This window comes from Pseudopodoces humilis, chromosome 2 (genome assembly GCF_049639895.1).
Source record: "Pseudopodoces humilis isolate 2021_Gansu_Grassland_sample_001 chromosome 2, ASM4963989v1, whole genome shotgun sequence".
In the NCBI taxonomy this organism is placed as follows: domain Eukaryota; kingdom Metazoa; phylum Chordata; class Aves; order Passeriformes; family Paridae; genus Pseudopodoces; species Pseudopodoces humilis.
In genome coordinates this window covers 27,228,628-27,242,828 of record NC_142201.1, presented here as the reverse complement: position 1 = coordinate 27,242,828, position 14,201 = coordinate 27,228,628, and the positions used below count along the sequence as shown (strand labels likewise).

The 14,201-nt window shown below is 42.9% G+C and overlaps 1 protein-coding gene across 1 annotated transcript in view; it reads right to left on the bottom strand.

Moving 5' to 3' along the window:
* The window catches only part of ST6GAL2 (ST6 beta-galactoside alpha-2,6-sialyltransferase 2), a 45,803-nt gene extending 36,631 nt beyond the window's left edge, over positions 1-9,172 (bottom strand). The window contains exon 1 of the mRNA XM_005516566.3: positions 9,122-9,172. The gene's annotated coding sequence lies outside the window, so the exon portion shown is untranslated. The remainder of the gene's footprint in view (positions 1-9,121) is intronic.
* Between the last annotated feature and the right edge of the window lie 5,029 nt (positions 9,173-14,201).

Here is a 14,201-nt window from a genome sequence, read left to right as displayed (position 1 = left end):
TCTACTGAGCAGAGAGGGAAATGCTGTACTAAATAGTGATCTCTCAAAGCAGACACTGCAAAAAGCTCTCAGTGACAGTACAGTGGGAGTAGGACTCCAAGTGCAAATCCTTCTCCAGCTAGTGCTTCTGCCTTACCACATGTGCCTACAGCCAGCCAGGCACACTTTGGCTCAACCTACACTGCTCTGAATTCCTTGGGAAAAAAAAATATGAAATAAATAGCAAAAATAACAATCAGTCTGAACAAGCAGTGAACAATGACAATGGAATGAATATTAAGTATGCACAAATATTTCTAATGGATACATCAGCTTTCTGTAACAAACTCTGGTTTTAACCTTCATAACTTCAACAAAGTAAAAGCCAGTCACATGAAATTTCAGAGTCGTGGTCTCATGCCAAGGAAAGCTCCTCTGGAAAGTTTGAGGTAGATCGGCCAAGGCATCTTGAAGATATGAGAGTTCCTGAAAAGTGAAGTGTTCTCCATTTCTTGGACTGTTCCCTATTTTTTTTTGGCTCACCACAACTTAAAAATGGTTGGCTTAGACCTTCCAAATTTGCTTGGCTACTAGGTTCCTTTGACTAGGCTATTTTATTACTAGATGTGGGTTTGTGCAAATTCTGAGCACTGCAGTTGTTAACAGCACATGCTGGCTTGTGCCTGCTGCAGGCAAGCCAGCCTGGCCCACTGCAGGCTCCTCCATCACCTCATCAGCTGTGCTCAGGAGGCAGCCCAGAAGCCCAGGACCCTTCCCTCAGGTCCAACTGGGTGTAAGAACTTGGCTGGACTTTACAGATTCCATGGGGAGAGAAGCTGTCAAGCTGGAGAGAAATGGTCCTGGGGTGCTCCCCCTCCTTGCCAGTACCAAAGTGCCTCTCTTGAACAGGTGAGCAAACACCAGACACAGATGGTTTCCTCCCCCTAGTGTCCTCTTCCGACTCCTTCAATCCATACTTAGCCTTACTCTCTGATGAACCCCAAAATTTTTCTCAGTGAGCATTGACATTGTTCCCAACCCTTTCCTCCATGGATTACTGATCCAATCTATTTTCCATTTCCATGCTGACTGCAGAACCTCTGCAGGGGTCTGGGTGCTTCTACTGCAGCAGATTCCCCCTCTCTGCTCCACTCTCTTGGTCCCCAAGGCCCACTTCTAGACTCGGAGCCTTGTACACATAGACACAACATAGGGCATTCGACTTCTGGACAGGAACACCCAGGGGGAAGATTTCAGCCCTCAAGAAGCAAATTTGCTCCCCTGAGCAAACTTTTAATTTGTCTGATGAACCCTGGAGAGACTGTGCATAAGGAATTCACTCCTGATGGGGACTGTTCCGTTCACAATCTTGATTCTGATCATAGATACCATGGTAACCACATGTATCACTTGACACAGCTTTTAGCATGGTCAACTACTTTAAACAATCCTTAGTCTTTGATATTTCCTTTGACAATGACTATCACCTGCTACCTTGCTGGGGAAACAAGCAGTGCACAGCTGACTAGTGGTGGGAAACATTAGGCTATTAAAACACTTCCCGGTGAAGTATGTTTCCACGTGGAAACAGTGTTACAAAGAGGCTTATTCTTTTGGAGATGCACACAAGCATGACTCCCATTCACAGGAGCTGCGCAAGTGAATCCAAAGTAAAATAGGCTCAAAAAGTATCTACATTTACCAAACATTGATTCCACATAGAAAGCACCTTTTAAGCATGAGATACCCTTTGGTCTTCTGCATCTTACTTTTGCTCTTCAAAAAAAAAAAGACTTTGTAATGACCACGACCCCGACATTAAAAACCAAAACTTGTACTCCAAATAATCACCAAAAAACCCCCATAAAATAAAAATTATCTACCTACTAGGCAGTAAGAACAGAAGTTTTTTTTTCCAAATTTCTTATCCAATTGGAGATTTACCAGAGCTCTTTTATTTGTACCAACTTCAAATATGTCTTCTGTCACCTTTAAAATGCAGATAATCTAACTCAGAGGTGTGCTCTTCTCAGGAGAGACCACACAATGTTCACTCGAGTTTTACAAAATATTTAGCCCTGTGCTCACAGATCTCCAGCCCCAGTGCCCTTTGGGAAGGGTGCTTCCCAGCTCCAGCTCCAGCCCGCCTGCCGCCCTGGGAGCTAATGAAAAGAGCATGAGCAGGATCCGCAGGCACTTTCCTCCCCCTCTCAATCCACAAAGGGCGAGTCACAGCCTGACCCCTAACTTAACACTCAAGCTGTAAACTTACTTAACACTTGCAGAAGAATTTATTTTTTTCAAACATACTGATGGCAGCATATGGCCCATCGACAGGTTTATTATTATAAGACACTTTTTCCACCAGGTTATAGTCTTTTTTATAAACATATGTTTCAGCACATAATAAAACCCCTAAAAACTGTTTCTGAAATGTGCAGGCACAGAAACTACTTTTCAAGGTTTGTCAAGACAATGAAAGAAACGATGTTTAAAGAGACTTCCACTTTTCTAAACGTCCTTCTCTAAATGTCTTTTAAATCCAAGGGTGCTTGAGAGTTACGCATGTTTAAAAAAAACAAAAGAAAGAAAAAGAAAAATTATTTTCTTTGTTAATGCCACATTCTTCTCTATTTTGTCAAAACAATCATTTTCATACTTTGTAAAACTTCTCTTTCCATTTTTTATAGACAGCCCTTTTAACTATGCTTTATGTCAGAACTCATGGCTTATGGGTGATTGATAAGATTCCAAAAATTAGGTGGCATATTATAAAGAAAAAGTCAACACCACACTGTTACAGTCACACAAACTCATGGGTGCAAAGCCACCCTTGTCACTCTGTGCCCTTCAGCTGCTCTAATAAAAATCTGCGTGTGGAGTTAAGGGGGATTGATCACAAACTTCCATCCATCTGCAAGATTGTATCCAAGTTAAATGTCTAAAAACAAGTCACTGCTTGATTTTCCTACAGACTGCATTTGTGTTTTCAAGAAAGAAGGCTTCTTGTCCATGCAGCTATAATGCAATTTCTGTGCTAGCACCACAATCTTTAGGGGGAAAATAAAAGTCACACAATGTACACTGTTTTATTAAAAAAATTCCTACACTCCACTTATTCTTAATGCTTTCTCCCTAACACCTCACAATATATTTAGCCCAAGCAAGCTTGATTTTAAAAGCATCTTCCTCAATAGATCAAAACATGACCCAACTCAGGTATGTTTGCTAGCAGCTTTGTTTCCTACCACCCTCCTGTTAAAAGGAGCCTGCAGCTCTAGAATACAAACTGGGGTTCACTGTGGTCTATACCCTCAGCCCACTTAAAGGAGGTACAAAAGCTTTCATTAGTTTTATGGGTCTGGATATTAGACATGTGGTTCTCTGAAGGTACCAGAGGCCTTACAGAATGCATGATACAATGATATATTAAATACTCCTTAGCACTAAAAAGGTATTTTGCAATCGCTTTGAACATTTCATTGGTATTTAGGGCATTTTGGAAAGAAAGAGCACTTCTTTTCTATGAGTGTTTGTCCTTTTCCCCCGATGATACTCCCCACAAAAGGCAGATGTTTTAAGACACAGGAAAATAAAAATCATACACAAGCAGATTTGAAGCTTAAAGAATAAAAATCTCTAATTTTATCATAGGGATACTGTTAAAATTGGCAAGCATGATCTTGCATTCGAAGAAACCTCATTTGTTAAAATTAATCACTGACTTCTCAGCCAATTTGTCAGTTAAATACTACCACGTCTGGACATGATTAGTTAGCTTCACTGGGAGATACAGGGTGCCCTCTATAATGCTTCCACAGGATGAAATCCTAAACCCAGTGAAACCTTTGAACATTTTGCAAGCAACTTATTCACATGGAGCCAGGACCTCATGAATGCTGCTGTCGGCTCTACTTTTTACTGATTTCACAGATTAAGCCTTTCTAGGAGAGAAAGGCCAACAGCTTCGACAATAAACACACTCTTTCTCCACCAGCAGACTCAGCAATCGCAGGTCCCTGGGCTGTGTTTGGAAACACTTAACTGGAGGGATCGGTGTGAGGCTAAGATGAGGCATGATGTACGAGGCTTCTGACAAGGGGGCTGGCTCTGCTCATCTAATTGCGGTTGCTGCTCCTATGATGTGGAAACCTGTCTATTAGAAACCACATTTCACAGGTGACTGAACAGCCATCAGATGGTAACAGCTTTCATTTGTTACTGACCTCCCTTCCCTGTTGCAGCGTAAGGGTGAATGGCCCAATATTCCATTGTCAGTCCAAAGCCAAACACCTCCTGCTTTGTACAGCGAATTATAAAATATCCGCATTCTTCAGATTGTGTTGAAACAGCTCTCCTAAATACAATTCTCTCATCTGGGCATCAGCCTCGTAAGAGAATGACAAACTCTTCACTACTCAATTTTGCAATGTTTGAGGGCATTTTGGACTATGATTGTAGAGTACATCACTGCATTTTTATAGACAAGAAGTATTTACTCAGAACATCATGGGCAGATGTGATTAGTATTTCACAGAGGCAGGATCAGCCCGTGCTGAGAAACTGGTATGACAGTGACTAGACCCAAAGTAGTCCTTCCAGTGATGGACAGAAAGACAACTCCACTACCAAAAATAAATACAGAACTTAGCACCATTACTTTAAACTGAGGATCTTGTAAAGAGACCTCATCATCCAGACCTCTGGCTCCATCAATGGCATAATGGATTCAGAAAGTGACAGAACAAATCTCCCCATCCTGCTAAATCCTCTGTCGCTGGTTGGCCACGTATCTTCCAGATACATACAGACACATCTTCCACATATCTTCCAGATGCATCCAGACAAATACATATCACATGTGAAGAAGAAACTTTCCTTTCCAATGTTAACAGCCATTTGGTTATTACAAAGATTTTGTCTTCATACCTCACAGTCATTTCACAACCCCAGCTATGTAACACCCTACTCTGGGATAGCATTCCTACAATTTAATACAATAAACAGTGAATCCTACCCTGATGACAACCGCAGAGCTAGGCAATGAATAACATTTACTTTTAATTTACATTTAGATTTCTTAAGCACGCCTTCCAGAAAGCACAGTGCGCTAACACACACAGAGCTGTACAGCTGCATCTCCAATGAAACCTAACAGCAATCCAGGCCACCACACCTCACAGCTACGCTCTGTTCCACCTCCACAGCTCCTCCAAGCCCCTGGCTGTCTTCAGCAGCATGGAAGAACTGGCCTCTCCAAAGTGACTGGTGTCCAAGAGGGCTTTGAAGGTCTGCCGGAGCATCTGTGTCAGTGTAAGCTCCCAAGGTCAAGGACCCTCATCAAGAACATTGGGAACAGCCCCCTGATATTTAACTCTTCAAGTGTTTATCCTTCTGGAAAGAGACAATCTCCGAAAAGCGCATACAGCAAACAGAATGATTTTGGCATGCTTTGCCCTTAAGGCCAACTATTGAAGCACTGATTCTTGTCTATGTAAAATTTTCAGGCCAGATAAAAAGAAATCTGAATTTCTTTACAAGAAATAATTTTTTTTTTTTTAGAAGTGTTACAGAACAAGAAAAACAGTTTTCTACGGTTGCACCTTAGAAAAAACTGGGTCTAAAATACAAAATGTCCACAAAACCTGTAACATGTATTAGGGGTTTTTACAGGTATAATGTGAGCTGTACTCAGCTTTTCACATGATCTTGCATTCTAAATGTCACCATGAGTTCTAATAGAGGAAGATGGCATTTATTGTGAAATTAATATATGTAATTAATGAAGAAGGGTTTGCTGAATCTGAACCTTTATTGTAAATTCCTGATTTACAATAAAGTGGTGCTGATTTCATCCTATGCCACTCCTTTCACACTTTCCACATAATTTTCAGTACATACAACGTCACTGGAAGAAATACACTTAACTTGAGTAACCATTTAAAAACTTTTGAAAAAAAATAATTATTACAACTTTCCCATTTGTGTCATAGATTGATTGATACCTAAATATGAATTAGAGAATTTTAAGGAAGCTCAAAACACATTAACATATGAATGGCATGCAGAACAATTGATCTGAATTACTACCAGCAAAATCAAAACACAACTGCTTTTAGTTATGCAAATTAAAAATGTAGTGTCAGGACTGCAGAGAGCCTAAGAAGTGCAAAGTTCAGGGGAAAGCCATGTATGCAGCTGCTCCAAAAATAACCATAGTCAGATAAAAGTCCGAAAGCAATTATTTGGGGTGAATATTGTACACAGACCACTGCACTAAGCTTCCATAATTAAACAAGGCAAAAGTTCAGATGGTGCCTAATAAGCCATTTACTACATTAATTATATTCAAGTGTGGCAGTCTAATGCTTGGTAATAACTAACAACAAGGGAAATAATTTAAAGAAAGTATCTGATGTTGTAAATTTCTCTCTTTTCCATTCATCAGTACCAGTGTTGCCAGCCAGCCTTTCTAACACACTTCAAACACATGAAAGGGATACTGCTTAGTGTCAGGAAGAGCTGTTTAAGGGTTGTAAACCTTTAGGCTGAGGAAGCCAACAGCCTTACTCAACAAAAATGATCCCTTCACTACAAAAGTAGCAGTAAAGTCAGATTTTCCATTCCTTGAAGCAAGTCCCTATGTCTTTGTTCCAAAATTGCAATGCCACAGGAGCAACCAATTTTTTTTTGTAGCAACACAGCATCTTAGCAAACCTTTGCAGATCAACAGATTTCTCACTGACCCCATTCCCTGGATTTGCCTTCACACTGATTACGCAGCCTTTGCACACATCTGTGATTTTAATAGTATTTTCAGCAAATTCTTAACAAGATAATTATTATTAGAGAGGTATTTAATGTATTTTGGCTTATTTTAATGCCATTAGTAGCTAAATAAATGGAAAATGAGCCTACACCATATGCCCAAATACGTTTCTGTAGACTGCTAGCCAATTCCCTAGCAAGTACAGAGAAGTTTCCAAATCACAGTCTGAAATTTACTTCAGAGAGATTTGCATACTACTTCTGATGGACCAGTTGCATTCAAACAACTCATGTAAAAGTCAGCATGCCCAAATAGTTTATGCAGTAAGCAGCACACACAGCATCAATTCACAATGCAATTGTTAGGATGCTACCACCAGGATGCTATTCTGCCTTAGCTAATCTGCAATTAAAAAAAAACCCAAAAAACAAAAAACCTAAACTAATTCCATTGTTTTATTACAGTATTACAGTTATTTTTAAATTTTGTTTTCTTTATTTTAAATCAGGAAACAGAATCACCAGATTTTACTTATGCACAAGTCTATGTTTAAGCTAAGAGGGCATATAACAATCATTTTGCAGATTCCAAAGAACAAGAGATCAGATGGACATACACCTTCATCCACGACGTCTTTCCACTATGACGTTTACACACACAACCCCAGCATCTCTTTAAGCAGTTTTTTAACACTTTCCCTATTGTTTGGCCTTTCTTTTCATGTCCTTGGTAGAAAACACGTAACAAACCATAGATGTAGAACTCTGTAACCTTGCAACAAACCGCTAACATTTTGTGTACATCCTCCAGCTCTGAATGTGCAGTGTTGGACAATGCTGGGAAATCCTGTCCTCTGCCCAGATGAAGTGTAGAACAGAAAAGAGTTCTCTGACTGCCACACTAGGAGTTTTAGACATCTTAAACTCAATCAGAGAAGACTTCTGCCTACAAATAGTTTGAAGTCTTCACTTACAAGATCTCAAATCCAGCACTTCCACAGCAAATGGCAAGAGGCGCCTGCCTCCTACAGCAGAGGTGCCCACAAAGTTGTCAGCTGCAGAAATCAGTGCTGAGTGTCCTTGGGTTTGAGTACACAGATAGAACCCCACCTCCAGAACCTTTATCACAGCTTCTCATTCAGCAAATACAGCGGATATTTTCCCAATAATGCAGGAGTTGGTCTTAGCAAGATACACACAAAATTAGTAGGTATCCATGGCAGGATTTCCATTCAAAAAGTATTTTAATCAGAAATTGCCCATGAAAGAATAATACCTCTAAACCATACTCAGATTTACATAAATAATAAAACCCCCTTAAAAAACAACAACAAAAAAAAACCACAAAAAAACCCCACAAACAACAAAAAAACACCAAAAACCACCAACTGCAAGAGCTCCATCTTTAAATGGAAAAAAAAGTTGTAATTCTTTCCCCATATCCAACAGCCCCACACGATCCAAACCAGCTGAATTATTTTCACCTAAGTTTTTCAAACAAAATATATATATATACATACACATATATGTATTAAAATTACCTGGATGCAGACACCACGCCTGGAAAGTTTCATTGCAAAAGGGTTAAAGCTCAGAAAGTTTGCAAGACTGAAAAAGGAAAATCAAATTAAAAAATGTGCAAAAAACCTAATTCTTGAGGTTTGCCACTGCCTCCTGCCTTTCTCTTAGCATTTCCCTCCACATCTGAAATAAGATGACTAAACGTTCCTCCAAGTTATCAACTGAATTACTTGAATGAGTAACCCAACCAAATTTTTTCTAGTACCTAAACAAACACATTGCCATAACAAAATAAACTAGAAATGGTAGTTGAGCATTAGAGACTATAGCATTACCGATAAATTATAAAACGAGACCACAGAAGTGTTCCACACCGCTTAGCAGAGGTGAATTCGCCAAGACTTTCTTTTTTTCCTCTGAGAACATCGATTTTTATATGCTACCACAGCTGCCTAACTATTGATAAGAGCAATCTGCAAAAGCAAATATAGAACTAACAGAACAGCCTTGAAAAGCAACCACAAAAAAGGGTCTCATTTAAATTCCTGAAAAGCGCTGCTTCTCTAAACGTGTCTATTCAAGCTCTCTTGAGCAGTCGAGCCCTCCTAAAACACACCCTGCACACTCCCCGCCCGAAAACTGCTAAGCCAAGAAGCCGCTAAGCCATGCCACCGAGAACCCTTCACCTACAGGGTTTTCCTTCCAGCGAACGCTGCACAGCAGAAATCCTCCCCTTCACCATCACCACCCACCACCCCCCCAAAAAAAACCAACCCAACCACACACACAAAATAAAAAAAATAAAAATAAGAAGAAAGAAAAGTGCTCTCCGCCCGGGGTCGCCCGTACGTACCGCGGGCGCTCAGGGCTCTCCGGGGGCCGTGCCCCCCGAGGTGCAGCAGCCGCGTCCCACGCGGAGCCGCTCCCCCCGCATGGTGCTGGCGGCCGCACGCACAAAGCGCAGGGCTCGGGCAGCGGCCGGGGGCGGGCGGCACCGCGGCACGGCCGGATCGCGGCGGCACGGCCGGCTCGGCTCGGCACCGGCACCGCCCCCGCCCCCCGGGGCCGCCGCCCGCCGGGGCCCCCCCCCGCACGCGGCCGAGCCCCCCCCCCGCCCCCGCCCGGCCCCTCCCGGGATGGGGGTGCCCCCGCCCCCGGTACCTCGCGGGCGGAGCCGGGCGCTGGGGCGGCGGGGCGGGAGGCTGCGGCGGGCGGAGGGGGCCGGGCGGACACGGCGGGGCTGCCCCGGGGCCGTGCCGCGCGGCCCCGGCTCATTGTTCGGGAAGGGCAGCGGCGGGAGGGGCGGGAGCTGCGGCGGGAGGGGGTCAGCCCGGCGGCGGGGGTAGTGCCGCGCTTTCCCCCGCACGGCAGGGGCTGGGGACAGCCTTGCGTCTTCTCCGAGCGGGGAGAGCGCGTGGGGCCGGCGGCCAGCGGGGCATCTTTGCCCCCGCCGGCGGGGACGGGGGGGATGCGCGGGGATGGGGCGCTGGCGCTGCGCCTTCCCCCGGCATGGCTTGCCGTGCCCGGGCCGCGCTGCACCTTCTGGGGTCTGTGCTGGAGAAGTTCAAAGCGGCGGGGAAGGGTGGGAGGGGCGCGGACGGGGGGCCGGCAGCCTTCTCGCCTTGTCGCTGTGCCCCCCTGTGCCTGCCGAGCGCGGAGAGCGCCGGGGCGTTCCGGCACCGGGAGCCCGGGGGGGCCGGCCAGGGCCGCGGGGTCTCTCCGTGAGCGGTCCGGCAAGTTGAAAGCACGGTCCTTTCCTCAGCCCTCCCCCGTGAGCCGGGGCGGTGGGACTCCCGCACTCACGCGGTGTGCAAGCGCCGCAGCCGGCTTTGGCTCTTTAAGATTAGGCTCCGTTAATTAAAGAAATATTTTAAGCTTAAAGGTCTCCTGAGAAGAAACACATTAACTCGCTAATAAAGCGGGTAGAAAAACAATGCGATACAGGGCTGTTGGATCAGCGATCACAAAGGAAAGGAGAGATCAGAGAGATGCTACCGGAGTGCGGTAAATGCGCCCTCCTTCCTCCGGACCCACACGGCACTGTTCGCTCCGGTGGGACTTCCAGGGTCTGTCCAGCGGCACAGGAAAAGGGAAATGCGTTCCGTGCAGTCGTTGCTGCGCTTTCTCAGCTTGCTGAAAGGCTAGAAATACCTTAAAGCATATTTTACTTTTGGTTCAAATTTAATAGTAGTTTACTTTGCAAATAGTCTGAGTAAGTCATCACTTAGCAATAATTAGGATAGTGACAGATAACCTTTTTTGTGTGCTGAGTCTGTGCTCCAAGATAAGCATCTGTGTAAATGCATCAGAGACTGAAGCTTCTTTGTGCCCATATTTGTAAGGTGTAAGCTGATCGGAGCAGCATGCCTGCAAAAGGCACGCCTTCAAAGCTGCGAAACAAGTGTCGAAATAAAAGCCATTAGAACTAAAGGAAAAAAGGTGCCATTTCCTAAATTAAGAGGCAGCATCACAAGGATGTGAAAGACAAAGCACAATCAAGAATAGGTTAACATGTTAAAAACTATGATTGTTTTAAATGATAACGCTTAATGCCAAGAGCAAATAATGTATCTAAATTCTAGGTAAGTTCATGTGCTTATTCCTTTTTGAGGAATTCTATTAATTGCAAAGCAATTAACGAATAAAAAGAACGTATTTTCCCCCAGTCTAGGACATTTGGAAAACAAATTTCAAACCTAGAGCTAATTTCTTCAAAAATATAAAAATTCTTATGTATCAGTGTGATGGGAGAGGTTGTCTTACATTCATAAAGACAACACAAATTCTATTCAGGGGCACTGTGATGTAGATATATCCACAAGCTGTTTTTTGAGGGGGAAGAGTGCTGCTTGAGGAATAATCCTGTATAGCATTAATTCCAAAATCTAAATGTGTATATTTCGCAGTTAAGGGATGGATGTTTTCCCACTAATATTTTTTTTTTTTTAATTTTTTGGGCAGACTTGCTGCATCTGTCTACAAAATGATATTGTATTGCGTCCTGCCTCATGGAATGAACTATAAGCACGTGTTTCAAGAAACAAAGTGAAAGGTGGATACTGCTTACTCAAATTTTTAAAATTATATAATTAAAGTAGGAATCTAAATCTGTACAACTCTACAGACATATCCATCTGTTACTATTTTAAAATGCACTGTTCTTTAGTATGCTCATTTTAATATGCCAGTGAAATAGAACTTCAGTTTGGAATAGAATGTAAATGAATAGCATAAATTAGGTGAGTATTTCAGGGAAGCTGGTAAAGCTAAGAGATTCTACGTGGGAATCTGAGATAGTTTAAACACAGTTTCAGGAATGCATGTGGCCTGAAAACTCCCCTTTTTTTCAACAGAGCACTTATAGAATGGGCAGTTGGATTGGTGACAAATAACGCTGGATGAGCATAATTTTTATTGACTGCAGTGGGAGTCTCCCCTATGCATCTAAATGTAAAATTTATCTGCAGAAGGCAGGAGGAGTTATTCTGCAATCCAATAAGGTTTGCTTCAGCCTTTGACATTCTGCTTTTGGCTTAGACTCTGAACTCCAAATTGGAAGAACTCTGCATCCTGTATATTTCCCATCATTGGCCTGATTCTGCCTTCAATTTCAGCAGAGTAATAAAGAACGGCTTCTCTGGAAGCCAGAAGGTGAATTGGGATAAGGAATGTGAGATCAACATCAGGTCTCCATGATGTGGGAGCTGCCTGAGGAAGGATTTTAGATCAGAGGACAAAGTAATATCTGGCAAGTCCAGAACAGTAAAGAATTTACTTTAACATGTTTGCAGCCTGAAGAATTTGTCTTTCATATAAATTGATAGCAATAGGGTAAAGTTACACACAGTTGCTGTTGCTTTGTTATTGAGTTTGACAACTGGTATAGATGCATCTATCACTTTGCTTTGTTACTGTGTTAGAGCAGTGCATATAAATAAAGGGGATAAATAACCTAATTTACTATGAGCAAGAGTCACAGTATATTAAAAACAGTGGCACAGAGAAAGCTTTTGCCTCTCCTGGAAAAAGTTTTTTTTTTTACAGATCTTTGTAGTCATCATTTAAACTGGCAGGTACAGTACACAAAGATCCTTAAAGCCCAGGCACAAGCTTATTTAACATTTTCTGAATATATTCTTGGCTAATATGTCTCCACTGATGGAAAAGGGAATTTTTCTATTGACTCTACCAAAACTGAGTTTCACCCAAGTAATTGCAATTTTATTTCAGAAATATTTTGGGTTTGAGCAAAAAAACTGCTATTAAGGTTACATGAATGAGTAAGCTCTGGGTGTCCACAGATTGTGCATCTCCCACTTCTCATGGTTCCCTCAGATATTTTTCTGTTACTACTTCCAAAGGAAACTTGTTAGGTGGGTTCCCACTGTCTTTCTGCAAACCTCAAACAGCTTGAAATGTGCTTTCCCTCCTTGGGGAGGGAAGGAAGGAACATGCATCAGACTGGTCCCTTTAGCACCTCCTGAGGTGGTGAATCTCCAGCAGTGCTGCCTCTGGGTAACACTTTTTTTGGCCTGGCATTTGTATCCTGCTGCACCTGGAGGGAAACTTGTTAGGTGGGTTCCCACTGTCTTTCTGCAAACCTCAAACAGCTTGAAATGTGCTTTCCCTCCTTGGGGAGGGAAGGAAGGAACATGCATCAGACTGGTCCCTTTAGCACCTCCTGAGGTGGTGAATCTCCAGCAGTGCTGCCTCTGGGTAACACTTTTTTTGGCCTGGCATTTGTATCCTGCTGCACCTGGAGGGACCTGCAGTTATCACACACCAGGATTTTAGTTAGTGCAGACCTGTATTTTGTTTTTAGTCATCAAGCAGTGTTTTAATAAGCTGAAGATACTGTTGTTGGCTTCTGCACACACCAAATGTATTTCAGTGTCGCAGTTGTTCAGTTGCTTATGTGGATTTAGGATTGGAACCTACAGAGCTCAATTAGCAGCTCTCCCTTAGGAGAGAGAGTGGCCTGGTTTCTTTTTCTCATATCATCTCATGGCAGATGATTGGCAGAATTGCCTCCTCTCCCAAGCAAGCTGTTTCTCTGCCCTTCAGAAGCATCGTGACAAAATTCTCCCTGACTCAGTGGTGAGGTGGTTTAGTTTCAGATGTGTATGTACGTTTGGCTGCGCTCACGAGGCTTGTTACATCCTTGCTGATGGGTGTCTGTGCAAAGTTAGACCCTTGTGTGTGCATACAAAGTTTTTCCAAGGACTCTTTTTTTGCTTGCATGGAACTGGCAGGGGAAAAAAGAAGAAAAAGAAGGGAAGGAAGAGTATTTGCCAGCATGGAATAGATCATGTCAGGAAGAATTCTGTGTGTAGCCTGTTGCATGTGTGTCTGAAGAGCCAGCCCAGTTGCTGGCTAATGTTCATTGTGTCTGGGCAAGTTGCAGTAGGAAACAAAATGGATTATGAATCCAGAATCTGTCCACAAAGTGTGAGCTACACTATCTCTGAAACAGCCCTGGGACTCAAAGATATAATGGACACAATTTATTTTTAGTTTTCCCTGGTCTTGAAGGAAAGTGCTAACTTACTGCTGACCTGACCTGTATTAATAAGTAATTCTTATCTTTCAGTGCTGGCTCACATGTGGAAGCCAATAAACAGAGTAAGAGCCTATTCTTTGCTTTCCTCTCCCTCATATTTGACTTAGGAAGGAAACATGGACTTCCAAGTCTATAGTGTGAACTTTTAACAGGGTTACCTGTCCATTTACTCGCTTGTACATGCAAGTCACCTCTCTGACTTCTCCTCATCAAGAATTCAGTTTCATAAGAAACAGTAAAGAGCTGAAATGAAAAGACAAAGGTACCAGAGCTACCTTCAGCCTGGGGTTTTTTTTGCTAGTTGTCACAATATTGCAGAAGTCATCCCCAAGCTGTGAAAAAGGGTGGACTTCAGCTGCATTTGTAAAACAGG